Source organism: Stomoxys calcitrans, chromosome 3 (assembly GCF_963082655.1).
Source record: "Stomoxys calcitrans chromosome 3, idStoCalc2.1, whole genome shotgun sequence".
NCBI lineage: Eukaryota > Metazoa > Arthropoda > Insecta > Diptera > Muscidae > Stomoxys > Stomoxys calcitrans.
Genome location: NC_081554.1, coordinates 120,282,979 through 120,306,334, shown reverse-complemented (window position 1 = coordinate 120,306,334; position 23,356 = coordinate 120,282,979). Strand labels below are relative to the sequence as shown.

The window sequence follows — 23,356 nt, the reverse complement described above, 5'->3', positions numbered from 1 at the left end:
AATTGTGGCTTCTAGAGTCATGTCGGACGCCCAATTTTATCTCATATGCATAAGAGTTAATTACATAATACTCGTTAGTCCATAATATTTATCCACCGTTAGTTAAAAATTCCTTCAAAGTGAGAAAAAAAATCACATTGTACGAAAAAAGTAACTACTTGTGAGTATAGATAAGAAATTATTGAACTCGCAACGAGCATATTGTTTTTTAGCGCCATAGAAAGTTCAATATTTCTCAAAATTAGTTTATTTTAACTAGTGATGAGGTGCAAAATGTTTTGAGTGTGGTAGCACCAAAACCGTTGATATTGGGTAATTATTAGGCCTGTTATGGGACCAAGACTTACATCGGAAGATCGGTCGAGTGTGGTCTGATCAAGACCATATTGAATAGAGATGTCGAGGGTTGCAATATAGAAAATGTGCTTTCTATGGTGTCAAAACCCTTATTTGGGATATCTGTCTATTTGGGAGCTATATCAATATGTGGTCTCATCTGGACAATAAGAGGCAAGACCAGATTAAAATTCATGGTTTCAAATTTCACGTCGAGTGTGAACATCTTTACTCGCAGTAAACTGGCCATCAAGGCTATAAAAACGGATCTACCTTAAGGCTTCTTGGCGGTGGATATCAATCCACAAGATGATGATTTGGACGGTCTCTGCGGTAAGGATCTTTGTCTCCTGATTTAGGTGGTCCACATGAGAGCTGAGGAGACTGCCCGTCGCAGTTCGGAGGGCGGCATTCTGACAGATCTGACTATTATTCCACTGCGTGTCACAAAGTTGAGGAGACCACACTGGCGCTGCATAACTTCACTCTACGGTGCTTTGACTTCTTATCCCTAAATTCCACAAATGACCACACAGGTAATTCGCGATCTATCGTTTCAGGCCTGGCTGGAGGGACGTGTTGGCGATGTCCTCAAATAATTTGGCATGGCTGACCGTGTCGAATGCCTCCGTTAGGACCAGGAAGACCGTCCTATCACATGAGCTGGGCTGATTGAAGCCACGGCAAATGTGTGCGGTGATGGCATGCTGTTGTTGTGCTTTACAGTCTTCGATATCCATGTTGATGCTCGGCGAATGGTTATTGATTTCTCGGAATTTCCTCTCGGTCACTAGCACATCAGAGGGGGGTGGCAGTTCACTGAAGCGGCGATTGGTATACTCTCTGAAGCCAGCCCAATCGACCTTCTTACGATTGATAAACGTCCGGCGTTCAGAGGTTATGAAGTCGGGTGGTCGGTCGATGGAGAGAATTATGGGGAGGTGGTCTGCCCCTAAAGAGATGACGGCTTGCCAGAATACGTCACTCAGGAGATCAGGGGATGCAATGGAGATGTCTGGCGAGCTGCTGCACCTCCTCGTAATCCTAGTGGGGCATCCTTATTCACCGTGCAAAACGTGGAGCTGGTCGTTACCTAAGGGAGGATGCCATGAAGTGTGATGCGCATTAAAATCCCATAGAACCAGACGACTATGGCCAGATAGCAACCCACTTATGTCGGGGTTGTAAGCCTGGCCATTAAACAGGACACAGCTACCAACCGGAGGTATGTATACGTTTAATAGCTCTATCTCGGCAGTACCGGACCTGACTGCTATTCCCATGCATTCCATGTAGGGCTCACTAGTGCCATGCGCAAGCGAGATAGGTCTATATTGCACGGATTGGTGTATCACGAAGGCCAATCCCCCACATCCATTCCTTGAGCGATCCTTACGTAGCACATTGTAACTGTTACAATGTACGTAGCACATTGAAACAGTTGAACTGCAAAAACGTTACACTTCCCGGCAGTTGAACTGCAAAAACGATACACTTCCCGGCACTGGCCTGGCAATATTTGGGCTGGTATGCTGCCGTTGCGTAAATTGCCATACAGGAGTGGTCGGGGGGTCACATAGTCCGACGACGAGGAGACGTAGAAGGCGACGCTATGTTCGCACAGCACCTTGCGATATAACCAGTATTACTATACTCCCGTAGTGAAGTGAGGCTAGAACAAGATCGGAAATGTACCCACTCTATGCACCGGTTACACCTCACCGACCGATGATGGAGGCGGTTCTGGCAAACCGAACAGAACCGGGGTCCGGTGTTCTTTTCAATCCCGGCACGGACCAGAATCGTGCGGAGAAGGCACTCCGGGATGTGCCTCTCCCATGACGAAAAAAGACGAACACGTACACTGAGGTGGCAGCCCTTGCCGATGAGGATTCCATCGGGTCAATCCGGTGCGTACAACCGGCTGCCATGGGATTGATTGTTTGGGTGACGGGCCGTAGCGGAGCAAGGGAGAATGAAAGAGCAGACGATTGTGCAGTGCAGGCTAGAGGACTGCCGTCAATAAACTTGGTTAACCCTAACCCTTCCAGGTCGATGCACTTTGAGTAAAGGCCGAGAGCATGTAGCACTTTGGAACAACGAAACGGTCGGCAGGACAACCAATAGGAGATCCGGCTCATGAAAAGATAATGCTACGGTTCGAATCGGTCTATAACCTGATATAGCTTCCATATATACCGAACTCCCAAATTGACTTCTTGAGTCCTTACGTGCCGCAATTTTTGTCCGATTTGGCTTCAATTTTGCATGCGGTGTTCTGTTACGACTTTCAACAACTTTCGAACAACCTGGCCGAACTTAAAGGGTTTTACTTGTTTTAAAATTGAATTACTGTACAATAATGCTTTTACAGTTATTTCATCGTGAAAAAAATAATGTCGGTAGGCTAGAGGATGCCTGCAAGATTACCAAACATAAGATAAGAGTTTAAATCGCGCGGCGGGCAAAATGAATAAAATTATGCGTCAGGAAATCGGTCTATGTGACAGCTATTTTCAAATATGATCTGATTTTGCTGGTTCAACCTGGGTACGTAAAAAAAACGAATGAAAAATCAGGATGTTACAAAATAGACCCTTATAAAATACTTACTTTCATTTTACGCACAATATGCAACAAAAAAGTACTGTACTTATAGCACATTATTATGTAGTCTTTGATACATCGCCCAAAATGCAATAGGGACTTGACAACGTTGAATTTATTTAGTGAACGCACTCTTACACTAATTATCGAACTGTCACTGTCAATTTATTGTGTAATCTCAACATATTCATCATGCTAAATTACACCAACGAACAATGTCTGGGAATCATAAAAATTGGGAGTTTGAGTGAATTTCTTACCGGGAGTAGTCATACCTTGTCGCAGCTCCAGATATTTCCGAGTCTATTGCTGTATTCGGCCTTTCCACACAAAACGGCTACTGATTTAATAAAGTTCCTCTACCTGGCCATTGTTGGGCATTGAAGTGCGGTTGATACCACAGCTGGCCTTTCACAAAATAGCGATTTTAAAATCAAAATAACACAGAATTGAAATTTATTTTATTGGAAAGTGTAAATTATCGCAATTTTACTCAAAGGTGCAAAGAGTTGTGACGGACGACCAAAGAAAACAGCTGTGTTTATTTCTTTCTGGCAAATAGTGGTTTTAAGCGGTTGCCACCTTTTATAACGCTGGTATGTAAATGCACAGCTTATTATAATCCCAGAAAAAGAGGAAGAATACCAGTTGCGCCTAAACACACACTACATATTTTGGAAATATTGCCAGTTCCACCTAATTTCTTAGTCGTCATTGCATTAACGTCGCTAAATCTAGTACCAAAACTTGGACTCTAAAAGCATGTCAACGCCACCAGTTAACTCACCGTACAACACAAGTAACACAGTGGGCCTCATCGAACAAAAAGCTAAGCGAAAACTGATGGAGACTTCTCCTGAAAACCCGGTAATTGTAGGAAACATGCCAACCATGGAGCTTATGAAAATGATGCAGGATTCAATGTCAAAATTGCTAGACGAGAAATTAGAAAATCTCCCAACTAAATCAGACATCACCGACCTAAAAAACAACATTGAAGGGGTAAAAGACGACATTAAGCGCTTAAAAATCGAAAACGAAGAATTAAAGGCAGAGGTGCAAAAGCTTAGAGAAGATAAGGAGGAAGACAAAAAAAGACTTCAAAAACTGGAAGACCAATTGGGAAGAAACAAGTTAATTGTGAGAGGTCTACCTTACCAGAAATCGTTGCATGGGGCAGTCAAGAAACTTTTCAATGGAAACCTGAAGATGAGCATTGAACCGGAAATCGACTTTATAAAAAAAGTGCAGGAGACAAATGAGAAAATGACAGTTTTAGTGGAATTCAAGTCAACCAAAACAGTGGCTGATGTCCTTAGAAATACTAAAATGTTAGCTGGCACATCCATATTTATTGAACGCGATTTGAGTGGTGTTAGGCTGCAGAGAAAGAAGATTATGTTGCTTCTAAAAAAAGAATTGCAGAAGCACAACGGAGAAAAAAGGATTGGAGTTAGAGGAGAGCAGTTGGTACTGGATGGAAGAAGCTTTTATTGGAACAATAAAAATGAACTAATGAGTGGCCAAAACAATGGTATGAAAATATTGCAAAGCATCATTGGTAACAGTATTGAAAATATAGATTTAAGTTATGAACACTTTATCGAAATTTTGTCTTCAAAAAACTACTAAAAGCAAATACTTTTTCCAACAACAATAATAATACTAGTAATAATATAAATATTAAGAATAAAAATACCGAGGTGAAAGATGATTTTATATTAAAAATTGTAGCATACAATGTCCATGGGTTAGCTAGCAAAAATCTTCATCAGAGTTTTTACGAATATATAGAAAACTTTCATATTTTTATACTTTCCGAAACACATGTCGAATTGAAAAATCAAGAAAACTATACGAAAAAATTTAAAAATTTCAAAATCTATTGGAAAGCCGCATCCAGAAACTATCTAAGAGGGAGAGGTATAGGTGGTCAGTTATATGGTGTGAGAAACGATTTGGAAGAAGAAGGTTTTAAACATTCACTACTACAATGGGAAAACCAGGATGTGATTCGGTGTGAATTAAATGCAACAATGTTCGAGATAATACCTGTGTATCTGAGAGGCGTAAACTGGGAAGCAGATTTTAATGGATTGAAAGCTACTATAGCGAGTAACGATAGCCTTAAAATTGTTATCGGTGACCATAATATCCGGATAGGCGAGGAACAAGACTTGCCCGAGGAAATTGCGGAAAGATATACTCGAAAGTCTGAAGACAAAACGAGCAGTGCAAATGGGAAAAAATTCATCGAATTCTGCAATGGAAATGGGTTAGTAGTTTTGAATGGCAGAACCTCAGGAGATGAAGATGGAAAGTTTACTTTTGCAAATAGAAACGGTAGCTCAGTAATCGATTTGGCTGTCGTATCTTTGGATATTATGCCCTACGTGTATAAATTTGAAGTTGAAGATAAAATTTGGTCCGACCATTTCCCAATTGTGCTAACAATAAAGATACCTCGTACTTCAGGACGGGGAAAGCAAAAAAGTAAACTCTTGCCGAAATTAATATGGAGGGAGGCAAATAAAATTGTCTATCAAAATGCTCTAATTCGTGAAACAAAAAATTTACCCGCAAATCCAGATATGGAAATGTTTATCAAAGCTATCAACGATTCATACCCGAAACAGTCAACCAGAAAAAATGGGCGTTTCAAAGAAAGTTGGTTCGACCAGGAGTGCTTAAAAAGCAGAGTCAAGACCATGAAAAAACTTGGTTTATACAGAAAAACTGGAAATATAGTCAACAGAACTGAGTACATCCAGCAGAAGAAATGTTATGAAAAGTTGTGCAGGCGGAAAAAACTTGAATATAACCAGAAAATTGAGCTCAGAATTGACATGGTGACCGACAGTAAATCTTGGTGGAGATTAGCCAAAGAAATAAGACAAAGAGACAATGATTGCAGTTGTAGTATTCCGGCGCTAGCCTTAAAAGATTATTTTGAGCCCCTATTAAACCCAAAATCCAATATCGTCGACATATCCTACGCCCCCTATTTTGTTTTTGATAGAGACTTAGATAGAGATTTCACTCTTCAAGAAATCAAGTTCTTATTGAATACCCTCAAATCATATAAGGCACCCGGAGAGGACCGAGTCCCGTACGAGTTTTTTGTACACGCACCAGAGGAGTTCTTAGTTGCACTATGCAATGCTTTTACCAAAATTCTAAATGGCTACGACGACTTTAAAACATTTCGCTCCGGTGTCATATTTCCAATTCACAAGAAAGGAAATATCAATGATGTAAGAAACTATAGAGGTATCACATTCATGAACTGTGTTGGGAAGCTGATGATAGGAATGATGAACAATAGAATCACTGAATGGGTAAACAAACACAAAGTATTAAATGAGTACCAGGCGGGCTTTAGAAGAGGCTATTCCACCATAGACAATATATTTAATTTGATGGCAATAATTAACATAAAGTTAAGTGAGAACAGAAAAGTCTACGCATTTTTCGTCGACTTTAAAGCCGCCTTTGATAGAGTGCCGAGGCAGCTTCTGATATTCAAACTACATGAGATTGGACTTTCTTCGAAAATAGTGAAGTTTATAGAAAATATTTATATCGAAACTAAGTCAGCTGTGTGGACCGGTACAGGATTATCGGACTACTTCAACACTACTACTGGAGTAAAACATGGGTGTTTACTATCGCCTATGCTCTTCTCAATATACCTAAATGATCTACACGATTATCTCGAAGGAGGCCTTTTTGTGGACGATATAAATTTGCGCGTCCTAATGTACGCGGACGACATTGTTATATTGGCTGATGATCCAAACACTCTGCAAAGAATGATAAAAAGGCTGGAAATGTACTGTAAAAAATGGGGTATGGAAGTAAACCAAGTCAAATCGGAGATTATGGTGTTCAGGAATGGAGGGCGCCTTGCCGCAAGCGAAAAATGGTTGTACAATGATGAGATAATACGAGTTGTAAACGAATATAAATACCTTGGTTTAACGTTGACCCCGAAACTATCATTTTCAAAGCACTTATCTCAAAAAGAAGTAGGGGCTAAAGTGTCGATTAACTCAACATGGAAAAACTTTATTTCAAAACCCGCCGTATCTTTGAAAGCAAAATGGAAAATGTTCCTTTCGGTTTGCCGCTGCATTCATAGTTATGGAGCCGAAGTCTGGGGAAACTCATACTTTGAGGATGTGGACAAACTTTATCGTTATTTTATCAAACGTGTATTGAGACTACCGGAATGTACACCGAATTATATAGTAGCTTTGGAAACTGGATACGAACCCGGATACATACACACGTATTCTTTACATTTATCATATTTATCAAAGTTGCTGTTTAAGCTTGAAGATTACAGACTTCCACACATCCTTGCATTAAAACTATCCGAAAAAAACCTAGCCTGGTTTAAAGATTATAGAGTCCAACTTTCATCCTATAACATTGATAATAGAAACATTATGCTTGACCAGACATGTTGGCATGGTGTAAGTCAAGAACTCCTTTACAAAATTACAGAAAATGCCTATAACTCACATATCCAAAAAGCTCAAGAAAGCGAACGGCGTGGATACAAATACCTTGATTTTAATATAGGGGTTTACTACTGCAATGAAAAATTTACCTTGGAACAAATTTCACTTATAATGAAAGCAAGAGGTGACCTTTTCCCACTAAATGGAAATAAATATGGGCCGGATGTCGACCAACGATGCTCACTGTGTAATTCAGGGGAAGTTGAGTCTTTAGATCACTTTATATGCAGATGCCCAGTACTAAACGGGATACGAATAAAATATTTCAACCAATCATCATTGGAGCGAAATGACTTAATATATATACTGAACGGGTGTGAAGATTTTTGCTGGCTTACTTTATGCAATTATTTGAAGAAAGCGATTGCTTACAGAAAAACTTTAATAGAGGAATTTAATTATTAATCAAAACTATTATACTCATTCTTCCAGCAGACGGTTTATACATAAACCACGCTGTGACATTCTTTATTAATATAGTATTATTATACTGCACATTGAAATAATTTTTGTAACGTTATATGAAATAAAGAACATTGAATTGAATTGAATTGAAATCATAAAAATTTACTACCGAAATTCGGAGTCGGTGACCGCTTTTTTAAGAGCATTAACTCATTTTTTTTGGCTTAATGGGTTGGTCATAAAAAAATGGTGCGTTATTGGTCAGGTTTAAAAGCACAAGTGCTTCATGAATCTAAGCTTCATCCACAAGAAATAACTGTTTGGTGCGGTTTGCAAGCCCGCGGCGTCATTGGGCCATACTTCTTCGTCGACGATGCCCATCGTCATGTTACCGTGAATGGACAATGCTACCCCACCATGCTCACTGATTATTTAGGTCTGCATTGGGAGATATGAACCTAGACGATATGTGGTTTCAACAAGACGGTGCACAAGCAACACAGCACACGTTACAATCGATTTGTTGGAGAGTATGTTTGATGAGCGTGTTATTTCAAGAAATGGCCCAGTTGATTGGCCACCTCGTTCGTGCAATTTGACGTCTCTGGACTATTTTCTTTGTGGCTACGTCATATCATTGGTATATGCCAACAAGAAGAAGACGTTGAAAGAGCTCTCAGCCAACATTGAACGAGAAATAACGTCCGTTTCGCCTGAGTCATCGAAAATTGAGTCCAACGTATTGACAGATGCAAACGTGACCGCGATGGCCATACGAACGAAGTCGAATTCCATTTATAAAAAATTTGTTTATACTTCAAGCCGACAATAAAGTTTTTGAAATATCTCAAATGATTTGCGTTTTATTTAAAAAAGAGTTGTCAACTCCTTATCGGAAAATCCATATATACCCAAAAAGTGTTCTACAACAGATCGAAAATTCAAATCTTCTCCGCACATGGAACATCAAGAGAAATCTACATATAAATTCAAATTCATTCATTCAAAGGAAAGCATATTACTTACTGGATTCATACAGCAATTTACGAAAACAAAACAATTTTTTTTGAAATTGCCCGAATAAAAAGGAGGATATGAATTCCGTTTTTGAGGTCAATGCATGGCGACGAATATGGGCAACAATGAACTCAAATAAAAGAACATTTTGTGTAGAATATGAATTTGCCCGTACGTGAAAAGCGGGAGGGCACTAGAGAATTTTAATACCAATTTTTGCATTATATTTTTCCATTTTCTCAAACAGAGAATTAAATAGGATCGTGCGTCTTTCGTATATATAAAAGGTTGTACATAATATTGAAATAAACGGAATTTTCTGTGGAAACCTTAACCTGTCCTCAGATGAATAAAAGTCGGATTTCATGATATTGTTACAACTTGTCTCTCTTTTTCGCCACATAACCGGGGGATAAGGTAACACTTTAACAGAACAACCGATTTATAATTTAAAGAGTTTCCTTTCCTCATGGCACAGGCATATGCGACAATAAGTGAGAAATGTTGTCTACGGTCTGTCAACTTTGACAACATTTGTCACTTTCACCCTAGCCCCAGCATTGTCACTTTTTGCTTAATCGACCAGAATGTCTAAAATAAACAGGGCTGCAGAGTATGCACGCATTCACGTAACATTTATGATGAACAAAGGGTCCTTGGTCCTTCAGGAGTGGAAAGAGGACGACACGCACGTATGTCTGTACATACCCGTAGTAGTATTGGCACGCATCGTGAAGAGATGGGTTGATATGAATCTATGTCCGGCATTAATACATTCTCACATGTACTTACCTTCATATCTACGCCAAGTTGTCGTAGAAAGAGGAAAAGTAAACATTTATTTAAAGCAGCAACAATGGGAAGCAGTAATGCAAACACCAGCCGGAAGTGAACTAACACATTGCAACACCAGCACCTACTGTTACCAAGGGCCATTGCACACCCACAGATACTACCACGTCTGGAATGGCCTCTGTCAACAAACAATGTATTCCGGAATACACGTTTCATTGCATTGTAGCAAATGCCATGCCGTTGCCATTGTTTTCCTGTGATGGTTTTCATGTTGATGGTACAGATGACGATGATGCCATTTTATTGGAAACATCCTCCCCTTAAAATGCCTTTTCATGTGCACTGCCCAAACACCGGAGGTGGAGTTAAATGGATTTAAGGACCTTCTAATGATGCTCGCTTTGAAATGATGTGCAACAGTGTTGAAAAATGAGCTGAACGTTACCATTTTGAGTTCAGGTTGCTCTCTTAATGCGGAATGCTGCAACGTATTGAGTTAGGCAAACATTTAATGCCAAAAATTCTGCAGCAATTTTTAAAAATTATTTGTAAAATATTATTTGTCTTTAAACGGAATTGGAAGTATAACACCGACATAAAATATAGAGAGCGAGAGAGAGTTATAAAATGTATCATAAAGGGCATATACCCTTCAAACATTTTGAATTGACAAATAATTTTTCGCGTTTCTTCTAGATGATGATGATGATGATGATCGCGGAAGGACTTATCTAAGAGTCGTCGACGAATTCTACGTTGTGACGAGTTTTGACCTCGGGACGAACCTGGCAGAGTTTCAATCTTTTATGTATGTTACCAACAAGTAACTCCGGGGAGTCTTTAAGAGTTGCCCTTTTTCATGTTTGTTTTAAGTACTATATAGTGCAAATCACTATTAATCGTTTCCTATTATCTGTTATTCCATGTTATCGATAACTCACCAACCTTGCAACTTCGCACTGATATTTTATGCAGAACATCTGATTTACACTGGATAGGACTAAAATAAAACACAGAAATTTTTCTTTTGAATGAAAATAATGACATGGAGCATCGCCCAAGGCAATCGTATCAGGCGAGTCAATCGTATACGATTAGAATTAAATAAGTTATACAGAGTGCAATTGTTGTGAAGGTCAAGGTTATTTTGCCTTAAACAATCGTCATTCAACCTACTGAGAATTCTTCTTGATGTTGTCGAAAAACATCACAAAACATAATGCAATCCCAGCCCTTGTATCTTTATAAGTTGAGCAATTGGAAATAGTTGCTCAGCCAATTTATAAACAAATACTCGGAACGATAACTACATACTGAGTTTTAATTGAGTCATGTCGTAGAGTTGTCATCTGCTCCGCAGAGACTATCATATCGAATCCTGGCGAAACTATCATAAAATTTTCAGCGGTGGTTATCCCCTCCTAATGCTGGCGACATTTGTGGGGTACAATGCCATGTAACAACTTCTCCTCAAAAGAGGTGTTCCGGACTCGGTTATAAAAAGGAGGCCCTTTATCATTGAGCTTAAACTTGAATCGGACTCCACTCATTAATATGAGAGAAGTTTGCCTCTTTTCCTTAATGAAATGCTCATGGCCTAATTTGCAATCCAATGATTATGTAAAAATCTTCCAGAATATAGTTTTATTCTTCCCGCGTACGAAAGCTCTTCTAAAATTATCAAAAATGTTTGCAGGATACATATATTCACGCTTCTATAAATTCACCCACATCATCTGAGTGTCATTTTATTTACCTCAAACTTAGTTTAAACGGTCTCAAAATATAAAGAGTATTTTTTTTAAAGCTCAACCTTAATTTTTTCCCTTTGATTGAAATTATCGCGATCGGTTAGCTATAATTTCAATGAGCTTCTGGATTTTGTACCAAACCGTTAATGTTTTTATTACCAAACCAAACAAATGAAACGGCAGGGCCGAACTTTTAATACCCACCACCATGTATATATTTATTATCCAAATGTATTATAACATTTCTATATCCATATTAATAGCCAAATATAGGCCGATCTTCATCATGTTTGGTTCAGATACCGAGAAGCCCTATGCAAGCAACAGATTCAAATTTCAGCGAAAGCTGGTAATAAATGCGCCGTTTATGTGATTAAGCTCTTAATAGGATAATCGATCTATGTGACAGCTATATCTAAATATGATCCTATCTAAACCGTATTTGGGTTGGATGTTGGGAGTCTTAAAACAGTCTTTTAAATTTCAGGAAGAAAATATGCGCCTTTTATGGTGTTTAAACCTTAAAGCTAAATATGGGTCTCTATGGCAACTATATCTAAATATAGCCGATCTCTATCATTTTCGTGAGTTGGGATTTCTAATACTACTCACTGTTCCATATTTCAGTGAAGTCGGATAAAAAATGTGCCTATTGTAGGCCTAAGACCCAAAATCGGCATATCGGTCTATATGGCAGCTATATCCAAATATGGTCCATTTTTAGTTCGGATATTGACGGGCTTTATAAAACCCACTGTTCTGAATTTCAGCGAAATCGGGTAATAAATGCGCCTGTTATAGGCCTATCGGTCCATATGGCAGCTATATGTAAATATGGCCCATTCAAGAACTTAACCTGCGTATAGAAAAAATACGAGTCTGTCAAAATTTCAACTCAATATCTCCATTTTTAATGACTGTATAGTGATTACAACTAACGGACAAACGGATATCGCTAAATCGTCGAAGAATTTCGCGACGATCCGAAATATATATACTTTGAAGGGTCGGAAATAAATACTGCGATGAATTCCAAAACGGAAGGGCTAAATGAATATACTTTTTAATCTAAGTGGTGCGTATAAAAACATTGGAAATTATTTATATTCTAAATTGCAAAAAATAATGTTACACCGTCATCAACCTCGACTCTTTTTATTCAGTAATTGATTCCATATCCATTGATTTCCAGTAGTGGTTTTCATAAGAATGCGCCAATACAGCACCGTTTACCACACAACAGATTTTATCATGTTTTTGATATAGATAAAGTTCTTAGAGTTTATACTTTTTGCCATTTTCATCGCTGTCAAGTATTTGAACACGTTTTTAGCCACTCAAATCGTATTAAATCATTTTATTAAAGTAAAACAAATATTTTATGATGGATCCAATATTTTAAGTACAAAGTTAAAACAACACTTTTTGCCGCGGTGACAAGAATACAAATATAACGCCGTCAATTTTCAATGGCCTTCATCGACTGGTATTAAACTGATACCAAGTGGTATTAAAAATATTTGCAGCGAATATATTAATACCGCCTGCTAATGGTATTGGTAAAGTGTCGTATTTTTCTATCAGTGTACTATTTTAGTCATTACGTCAAAATATTGATCTGCGATCCTATGACATATATAAATTTTTGATAGCGTTGACATTCTAGGTCGAAATCACTATAGCGTATTATAGAGTAATTCGCTTGATGTTTAGCACATATATTTCCTATCAGTAAAGGTCGTTAGGGATTGTAAATGGGTGAAATCGGTCCTTGTTTAGATATAGCGCCCATCATGCAATTTTCATAACGACTGATCTCATGCAATTTTCATAACGACTTCCCTCATAACCTTCAACATCGGTGCCAAAAATGGTTCAAATCGGTCCATAACCTGATATAGCTCCCAAATAATCCTTTTTCTCGATTTGACTTTTTGAGCACCTACAGGAAGTAATTGTTATCCAAATACATATATCCATGGCATTTATATTGATGGGCTTAATATTGGGTTGCCCAAAAAGTAACTGCGGATTTTTCATATAGTCGGCGTTGACAAATTTTTTCACAGCTTGTGACTCTTATTTTCCTTTTTTTAATCCTGTAAAGAGAATAAGAATATGGAGGCCACCGTTGCGCAGAGATTGTCGTGTCCGGCTATGATGTCGAACGGTTGGGTTAAAATCCCGGCATGAAAATCAAAAAAATTTTCAGCGGTGGTTATGCCCTTACTAATGCTGGATACTTCTCTCATATCAATGAGTGCAGTCCGATTAAAGTTAAGCTCAATGATAAGCGACCTTATTTTTTATGCCGGGTCCGAACGGTGCACTGTGGGGAATTGGACCTCAAAAGTGTGGTTTAATTTAAAATTAAAATTTCAAACTATAATAAAGTATTATGCACCTTTCGAAAGGGTATAAAATTCTCTTGCATTTCTTAGGACATATAACCTAGTAGTTTATGAACATACATTTTTCTAAGGTTTTTATATCCTCCACCATAGGATGGGGGTATACCAATTTCGTCATTCAGTTTGTAACACCTCGAAATATGCGTCTGAGACCCGACAAAGTATATATATTCTTGATTGTCATGTCATTTCAAGTCGATCTAGCCATGTCAGTCCGTCTGTCCATCCGTCCGTCTGTCTGTCGAAAGCACCCTAACTTTCGAATGAGTTAATCTAGCCGCTTGAAATTTTGCACAAATACTTTTTATTAGTCTAGGACGGTTGGGATTGTAAATGGGCCTAATCGGTCTATGTTGTGATAAAGCCGCCATATAAACCGATCTTGGGTCTTGACTTCTTGAGCCTCTGGAGTGCGCAATTCTCGTCCGATTTGACTGAAATTTTGCACTGGGTGTTTTGGTATCACTTACAACAACTGCGCTAAGTATGGTTCAAATCGGAACATGTTTTGATATAGCTGCCATATTAACCGATCTGGGATCTTGATTTCTCGAGCCCCTACGAGGCGCAATTCTTATCCGAATGAACTGAAATATTACACAATGACTTCTACAATCCTTTTTTTGAATTTCTACTAAATAGTTTGGTATGTATATATATTAGAATTATATCTAAATCTGATTCGATTTCCTTGATAGTTATGAATTTTTTTCTCATTTACCAACATCTTTGGTGTATTTTGTACCTTACGATTTTTAAATGGGACAATATAATGACAATTAAAATCTTTAAAACTATTTGCGAATATTCCAAAAATATCCAAATTTGAACCGATTTTGTTGAAACTGTCCACACATTTTCTAATACGCGTGGACAACGTTTTCAGTAAATTTCGGCCAGATCTGTTGTTTAATATTGATGTTGTATCACTTTGAAGAAATATCCCAAATACTATATATATCGGAGCTTTATATAAATCTGAACCGATTTTCTTGAAATTCACTATATATCATTTCCTAGGCATCGGCAACATCTGAAATTTCGTCCTAATCAGTTGTTGTTTGTAGATGTAATAGCATTAGAAAGAAATATCACAAGACATATGTATGTCGGATAAATCTGAATTTTTATACCCTCCACCATAGGATGGGTTGAAATTTTGCACAAATACTTCTTATTAGTGTAGGTCGGTTGGTATTGTAAATGGGTCATATCGGTCCATGTTTTGATATAACTGAAATTTTGCACGACGTGTTTTGTTATGATATCCAACAACTGTGCCAAGTATGATTCAAATCGGTTCATAATCTGGTATAGCTGTCATATAAACCGATCTTGGGTCTTGACTTCTTGAGCCTCTAGAGGGCGCAATTCTTATCCGATTTTATTGAAATTTTGCACGTAGTGTTTTGGAATCACTTCCAACAACTATAAACCAATCTTCCGATTTTGCTTTTTGAGCCCCTACAATACACAATGACTTCTCCAATGTTCAGCATTCATTTATGGTCCGAATCGGACTATAACTTGATATAGCTCCAATAGCATAACAATTCTTATTCAATATTCTATGTTTGTCTAACAAGTAATACCGCGCATAGAACTCGACAAATGCGATCAATGGTAGAGGGTATATAAGATTCGGCCCGGCCGAACTTAGCACGCTCTTACTTGTTTCGTTTGATATTCACCAAAAATCTTCTTTTTATCTTCCTTTCTTCCTGTGCTGAATTTTTTGAAATTTTATTCTTAGCTAATGGCTGTAGTAGGCGATGTTGCATATATTCTAAATAGAGAATATTCCATGTTTGATATAAGATCGACATTTTTAATCGACTTATTGTAGTAGCCTTTTGAGAAAAACGATGCACACCATAAGTTGGCCTCAAAGATTTTTTTACTAACCCTACTGTAGAAGAATTGTTGTATTTATGGCTTTTATTAGTTCCAATATCCTTTAGCTTTATCTTCCTTATTGTAGTAGCCTTTTGAGAAAAACGATGCACACCATAAGTTGGCCTCAAAGATTTTTTTACTAACCCTACTGTAGAAGAATTGTTGTATTTATGGCTTATATTAGTTCCAATATCCTTTAGCTTTATCTTCCTTCACTCATATGCACTTTAGAGAATTGTGAAGCACAAAGCGAGCCATTAATATGGGTCACATCTTGAACTCACTCATGCAGTCTACTTATGTCGCAAGCACCATGCCGTGAATACTATAGCGTATGGCTAAATAGAGCAACATATCCTTTGATTACCAAGAGGGTTACTTTGGTTTGTACTTGCGAATGTGAATACTTCCGCATTAAGTGAAAGTGGGTTAGTGCAACCCCATACCAAACCCAAAAGCCTGAAATTCAATTTCAGCTTAAACGATGGAAGAACAAAGAAAACAAGTAAAAGCGTGGTAAGTTCGGCCGGGCCGAATCTTATATACCCTCCACCATGAATCGCATTTGTCGACTTCTTTTCCCGGCATCTCTTCTTAGGCAAAAAAGGATATAAGAAAAGAGTTGCTCTGCTATTAAAACGATATCAAGATATGGTCCGGTTCGGACCACAATTAAATTATATGTTGGAGACCTGTGTAAAATTTCAGCCAATTCGTATAAGAATTGCGCCCATTGGGGCTCACGAAGTAAAATAGAGAGAACGATTTATATGGGATCTGTATCGGGCTATAGACCGATTCAGACCATAATAAACACGTTTGTTGATGGTCATGAGAGGATCCGTCGTACAAAATTTTAGGCATATCGGATATTAATTGCGACTTCTAGGGGTCAAGAAGTCAAGATCCCAGATCGGTTTATATGGCAGCTATATCAGGTTATGAACCGATTTGAACCTTATTTGACACAGTTGTTGAAAGTAAAAATAAAATACGTCATGCAAAATTTCAGCCAAATCGGATAGATTTGGCTGAAAGAAGTCAAATCCCCAGATCTGTTTATATGAGAGCTATATCCGGTTATGGACCGATTTCAACCATACTTGGCACAGTTGTTGGATATCATAACGAAATACTTGGTGCAAAAATTCATTCAAATCGGATAAGAATTGTGCTCTCTAGAGGCTCAAGAAGTCAAGACCCAAGATCGGTTTATATGGCAGCTATATCAGGTTATGGACCGATTTGAACCATATTTGGCACAGTTGTTTGGTATTATAACAAAACACGTCGTGCGAAGTTCCATTCCATTCGGATAAGAATTGCGCCCTCTAGAGGCTCAAGAAGTCAAGACCCAAGATCGGTTTATATGGCAGCTATAACAGGTTATGGACCGATTTGGACCATACTTGGCACAGTTGTTGGATATCGTAACAAAACACGTCGTGCAAAATTTCATTCCAATCGGATAAGAATTGCGCACGCTAGAGGCTCAAGAAGTCAAGACCCAAGATCGGTTTATATGGCAGCTATATCAGGTTATGGACCGATTTGAACTATACTTGACACAGTTGTTGGATATCATAACAAAACACGTCGTGCAAAATTTCATTCCAATCGAATAAGAATTGCGCACTCTAGAGGCTCAAGAAGTCAAGACCCAAGATCGGTTTATATGGCAGCTATATCAAAACATGGACCGATATGGCCCATTTACAATACCAACCGACCTACACTAATAAAAAGTATTTGTGCAAAATTTCAAGCGGCTAGCTTTACTCCTTCGGAAGTTAGCGTGCTTTCGATAGACAGACGGACGGACGGACGGACAGACGGACGGACATGGCTAGATCGACATACAATTTCACGACGATCAAGAATATATATACTTTATGGGGTCTCAAACGAATATTTCGAGTAGTTACAAACAGAATGACGAAATTAGTATACCCCCCATCTTATGGTGGAGGGTATAAAAACTTAATTACAGCTATTTTAGAGTTGGGGGATTATCTAGGCAGAGTGTATCGCATCGCATATAACAACATATATTGTTTTTTGCTCAAGTCTGCTCGTTGTGCCTTAGTTAAATTTTCCTAATTGCCCTTGTCAGAAGTTATGGATCTAAACACATAGTTCCCACTTCTGATAAATTGGATTAAAAATGTTTGTTGTTGTTGTAGCAGTGTTTTGTGTTCTTTTTTTCGTCTGCTTGGTTCTGTTGAATATCCAGATACAGGAATTCTGCGACTAAGGTGGGGTGTGTATAGAGGGATCCGGGTCTGAGTCGAATGAAGAATTGAAGATTTAGGTGTCATTTTTATACCCACCACCGAAGAATGGGGGTATATTCATTTTGTCATTCCGTTTGCAAAACATAGAAATATCCATTTCCGACCCTATAAAGTATATATATATTCTTGATCAGCGTAAAAATCTAAGACGATCTAGACATGTCCGTCCGTCTGTCTGCTGAAATGACGCTACAGTCTTTAAAAATAGAGATATTGAGCTGAAATTTTGCACAGGTTCTTTTTTTGTCCATAAGCAGGTTAAGTTCGAAGATGGGCTATATCGGACTATATCTTGATATAGCCCCCATATAGACCGACCGGCCGATTTAGGGTCTTAGGCCCATAAAAGCCACGTTTATTATCCGATTTTGCAGAAATTTGGGTCAGTGAGTTGTGTTAGGCCCTTCGACATCCTTCGTGAATTTGGCTCAGATCGGTCCAGATTTGGATATAGCTGCCATATAGACCGATCCTCCGATTAAGGGTTTTAGGCCAATAAAATCCACATTTATTGTCCGATTTTGCTGAAATTTAAGACAGTGAGTTGAGTTAGGCCCTTCGACATCCTTCGACAATTTGGCCTAGATCGGTCCAGATTTGTATATAGCTGCCACATAGACCGATCCTCCGATTTAGGGTCTTGGGCCCATAAAATCCACATTTATTATCCGATTTTGCTGAAATTAGGGACAGTGAGTTGTGTTAGGCCTTTCGACATCCTTCTTCAATTTGGCCCAGATCGGTCCAGATTTGGATATAGCTGCCGTATAGACCGTTCCTCCGATTTCGGGTCTTAGGCCCATAAAAGCCACATTTATTGTCCGATTTTGCTGAAATTTTGGACAGTGAGTTGTGTTAGACCCTTCGACATCCTTCGTTAATTTGGCTCAGATCGGTCCAGATTTGGATATAGCTGCCATATAGACCGATTCTCCGATTGAGGGTCTTAGGCCCATAAAAGCCACACTTATTATCCGATTTTGCTGAAATTTGGGACAGTGAGTTAAGTTAAGCCCCATGACATACTTCTGCAATATCGCACAGATCGGTCCAGGTTTGGATATAGCTGCCATATAGACCGATCTCTCGGTTTTAGGTCCTTAAAAGGCGCATTTATTGTGCGATTTCGCCGAAATTTGGGACAGTGAATTGAATTCGACATTTTTCAGCAACTTGGCCCAAATCGGTCCAGATTTGGATAAAGCTGCCATGTAGACCGATATCTCGATTTAAAGTCTTGGCCCCATAAAAAGGCGCATTTATATTCCGATTTCACCGAAATTTGACACAGTGACTTATGTTAGTCTTTTCGACATCCGTGTAGTATATGGTTCAAATAGGTTTATTTTTAGATATAGCTACTAAAAAGACCAGTATTTTGTTATACACAATTGAACAATGACTTGTATTTATTAGTATTTGGTCCAAATCGGAACATATTTCGATATAACTGCTATGGGACATAAGGTATGCAATTTCACGGGATTTTGATGAAAAGTGGTTTACATATGTACCAGAGGTGGTGGGTATCCAAAGTTCGGCCCGGCCGAACTTAACTTCACTCGCCCCAACCCTAATAGATCAATAGTTTGGAAACATTGTAGAAAAGATGTAAATAACAGTCCATAATGTGTATTTATGATTTAATACATAATTGAATACATATGATTAATACATACATAGCCATAATTGTGCAATCGTTCGCATATGATACGATGATGATGCTCAATGTAGTCTGGAGATAGTAGAATAGAGGAGAAGTAGAGTTTAAACAGTTCCAGAAATATCACCCCGCTTTGGGGAACTCCCTGTTTCATTCTACGGGGTTTTGACTTCTTATCTTTAAATTCCACAAACGACTGGAGACCACAAAGATAATTTGTGACCCAACGACGCAGGCCTGGTTGAAAAGCGAGTTTAGCGATATCCTCAAACATTTTGGCATGGCTGACCGTGCCGAATGCATTCGACAGGTACAGTGCTACGAGAACCATCCTATGACATAGCCTGGGCTGATTGAAGCCACGGTGATGTCATGCAAAGCAGTTGCCGTGTCATGCAGTCTTCACTGATGCTCAGTGAATGGAACTTCTTCAATGAGGCTCGGTAGGAATTGTCCCTCATGCGTCTTGGCTACTGGTGAGAGATTGGAAATCGGTCTGTACGACTACCCTTTAGTCAGGTCATTTCCAGGCTTCAGTAGCGTGAATACTATGCCCATCTTTCAGACATCGGGTACTAAAGGGCCATTATCTTTTTTTAGCCATTATCTTTATGGCAACACTGGTTAAATCAGCTCACCTACGTTTCGTGTTTTGTTTCACTATCAAACATCTTCAGTTTGGTCTGTATAAATCGTCTAACAAACGAACAACGCTTGCAAATTATTGAATTTTATTATCAAAATACGTGCTCTGTTAAGAAAGTTCATCGCGTACTTTTTCCATTTTATGGACTCATATTTGACCCAATGGGGGGTACGTAAATAAGCAGAATCGTCGATTTTGGAGTGAATATCAGCCAGAAGCATTGCAAGAGCTACCAATGCACCCAGAAAAAGTCTCAGTTTGGTGCGATTTATAGGCAGGTGGCATCATTGGACCGTACTTCTTCGAATCGTAACGTAACTGTGCATGGTGAGCGCTATAGTGATGATATCCAAATTTTTTTAAAGGAAAATGCAAGAGCTTGACTTGCATGACATGTGGTTTCAACAAGACGGTGCCACATGCCACACAACAAGCGTAACAATGGACTTATTGAGAGGCGAGTACGGTGAACATTTTATTGCACGTTGTGACCGGTCAATTGGCAGCCTATATCGTCGGATTTATCGCATTTAGACTATTTTGCGGGGCTATGTAAAAGCTCATGTCTATACAGACAAGCCCGCTTCATTTGACGCATTGAAGGACAACATTGAAGCGTTTATTCGTGAGGTACGGGCCGAAATGTTGGAAAGAGTATGTACACAATTATAATATACACAAGAGAACGGACGTGTTTCAATTACCTCCTTGAAGTTTTAATAGAAACATCAGTTTAAACCCATTTCAATCTACCGACAACCAAAGATTGCCATAACAAATTCACTGTGATACCTAAAATAACAGAAAAACAGTCAAACACCGTCGATACAAATAAACAAAACAAAATAGAATAAACAAAACAACTTGTTTGCTACAAGTACATATACATCAAACTAGATAAATTTGAACATCTCTCTGTGCTCTTTATCTAAATTCTCGTGAGTGTCTGCGCTTGAAAATATAAAGAACCAATTAACATTCAGTGCAAATTCTTAAGTGACAACAAAACAAAAACAAAAAAAAAAAAAAAAAAAACACAAACCGAAAAAATAAATAAATATCTCTTAGCATGGCACACTCTGAGCAAGTACCAGTAATTGAAATAACAACAATAAACAGTGAAAACACGCTCACCACAGATAAGTTGGTTATGGCGCCAAAAAGGTGGAGAGAAGGCCGTGGATCTTACTCTGATGAGAACGTATGCAAAACTCCTCGCTTGTCTAATTATGACTCTCCTCAACGTATTGTTCAACTCATAGATAAACGGTTCGAGAAACAATCTGAGCTTATCAAAGCATTGATACTCGAGAGTGAATCTAGACTCTTAAGTGTTATAGATAAGAGCATGGATGAATTTAGAAAAGACATTGGTAAGCTATCAGAAAAGCTTTCTAATATAACCAATCGTGTTGAGAAAATTGAAACAGTGGCAGACAAAATTGAAAACATGAACCAGGATATAGGTGTATTAAAACATGAAATCGAAAAACTAAAAGTTCAACAACAAAAACACGAAAATTTACACGTTGCGAGTGACCTTCGGATAAACGGTATCCCTTATACAAATAACGAAAATCTATTTCAAATTTTTGACACTCTTTGCAACAATCTAAACATTGCTACTCCAACCATCAGAGCAATTTATCGAGTCTGCAATGTTAATAAAAATAGAGACACTCCAGAAACAATCATGGTGAATCTAACATCACCCTCTGATAAAAACTTTATTTTAAAAAATATATCGCAGTTCAAAAAAAGTCATAAAACTGCATTGCAACTACAACATGTGGGATATGATTCCGATAAACATATCTATGTAAACGAAAATCTTACCAGTTATAACTACAAAATACTTCAAAATGCACTTAAACTAAAACGGCAAAAATGCATCGAGTCAACATTTAGTCTCCGTGGCCTCGTATATGTCAAAAGAACAAAAGATGAGCCACCTATCATGGTTGATAGTACCAGCAAATTAATCAATCTTTTTCGCGGCGGTCCTGAACCAATCAACATGCCAGCAGAATATTCCAGCAATAATAATGATCAAAATTAAAATATTTCATGACTCAATATATAAATTATTCGAACTTTTTATTATTATTTACATAAATTGTTACTCACTGATTTCCTGCATAGAAAAAATAAATGTTACACCACTTACTTTAAGTAAATTTCACATTGTAGTCCTAAGTAACTATACAAACCTTTGTAGCATTACTTATTTTTCTTATAATATTAGATAGAGCAAAACAATGTTCCAAAGACAACTTAAAATGCATGATACGAATACTATCAAAACAAAAAACAGGCCTAAAACTGGTGCACATAAATGCCCAAAGTCTTAATAACAAAATGGATGAGTTTCGCGATACATTTATTAACTCCGACATCGACGCCATTTGTATATCTGAAACGTGGTTTCATCCTGAAATCGATAGCAGCATTTTTCATGTTACGGGATACAAACTGTTTAGAGCGGATCGTCATACTCATGGCGGCGGGGTAGCTATATATATCAAACATGGTATAAGCTGCTCTCTCAAATGTATGTCAAACCGCTCTTCCCGCATTGAATACTTATTTCTGGAACTTTTATCTGATGACAAGAAAAGATTACTGCTGGGTTGCGTCTACAGACCAAATTCATCAATAGATTTTGAAGAATTAATAGAAACTATTGATATAATTTCCATCGAGTACGACAATATAATCGTAGCTGGTGATTTTAATAGCAACTTGCTTGTTGAGCGCTGTCTTGCCGACTCAATGCAAACCCTAGGGCTACTTCCTGTGAATGATTCCGCACCAACTCACTTCACAAGAAGTAACGCGAGTCTGCTAGATGTGTTCTTTGTCAGCCATTTGTCCAAAATATCTCTCTACAATCAGCTAGATGCCCCCGCATTCTCCAAGCATGATTTGCTTTTCGTCACATACCACTTCGAAATTAATCCCACTGTTTGTACATCGACATATCGCGACTTCAAAAACATTGACTGGCCA

The 23,356-nt window shown here is 38.2% G+C and overlaps 1 protein-coding gene and 1 long non-coding RNA gene across 2 annotated transcripts in view; one reads left to right on the top strand and one right to left on the bottom strand.

Annotated features, from left to right (window-relative positions):
* The window catches only part of LOC106094253 (uncharacterized), a 34,347-nt gene extending 30,837 nt beyond the window's left edge, over positions 1-3,510 (bottom strand). Inside the window, exon 1 of the long non-coding RNA XR_001222524.2 lies at positions 3,204-3,510. This is a non-coding gene — a long non-coding RNA (uncharacterized LOC106094253). The remainder of the gene's footprint in view (positions 1-3,203) is intronic.
* LOC106090604 (tyrosine-protein kinase Drl) overlaps positions 1-23,356 on the top strand; it is a 128,637-nt gene that overhangs the window by 30,000 nt on the left and 75,281 nt on the right. The gene's annotated exons all lie outside the window — the stretch shown is intronic.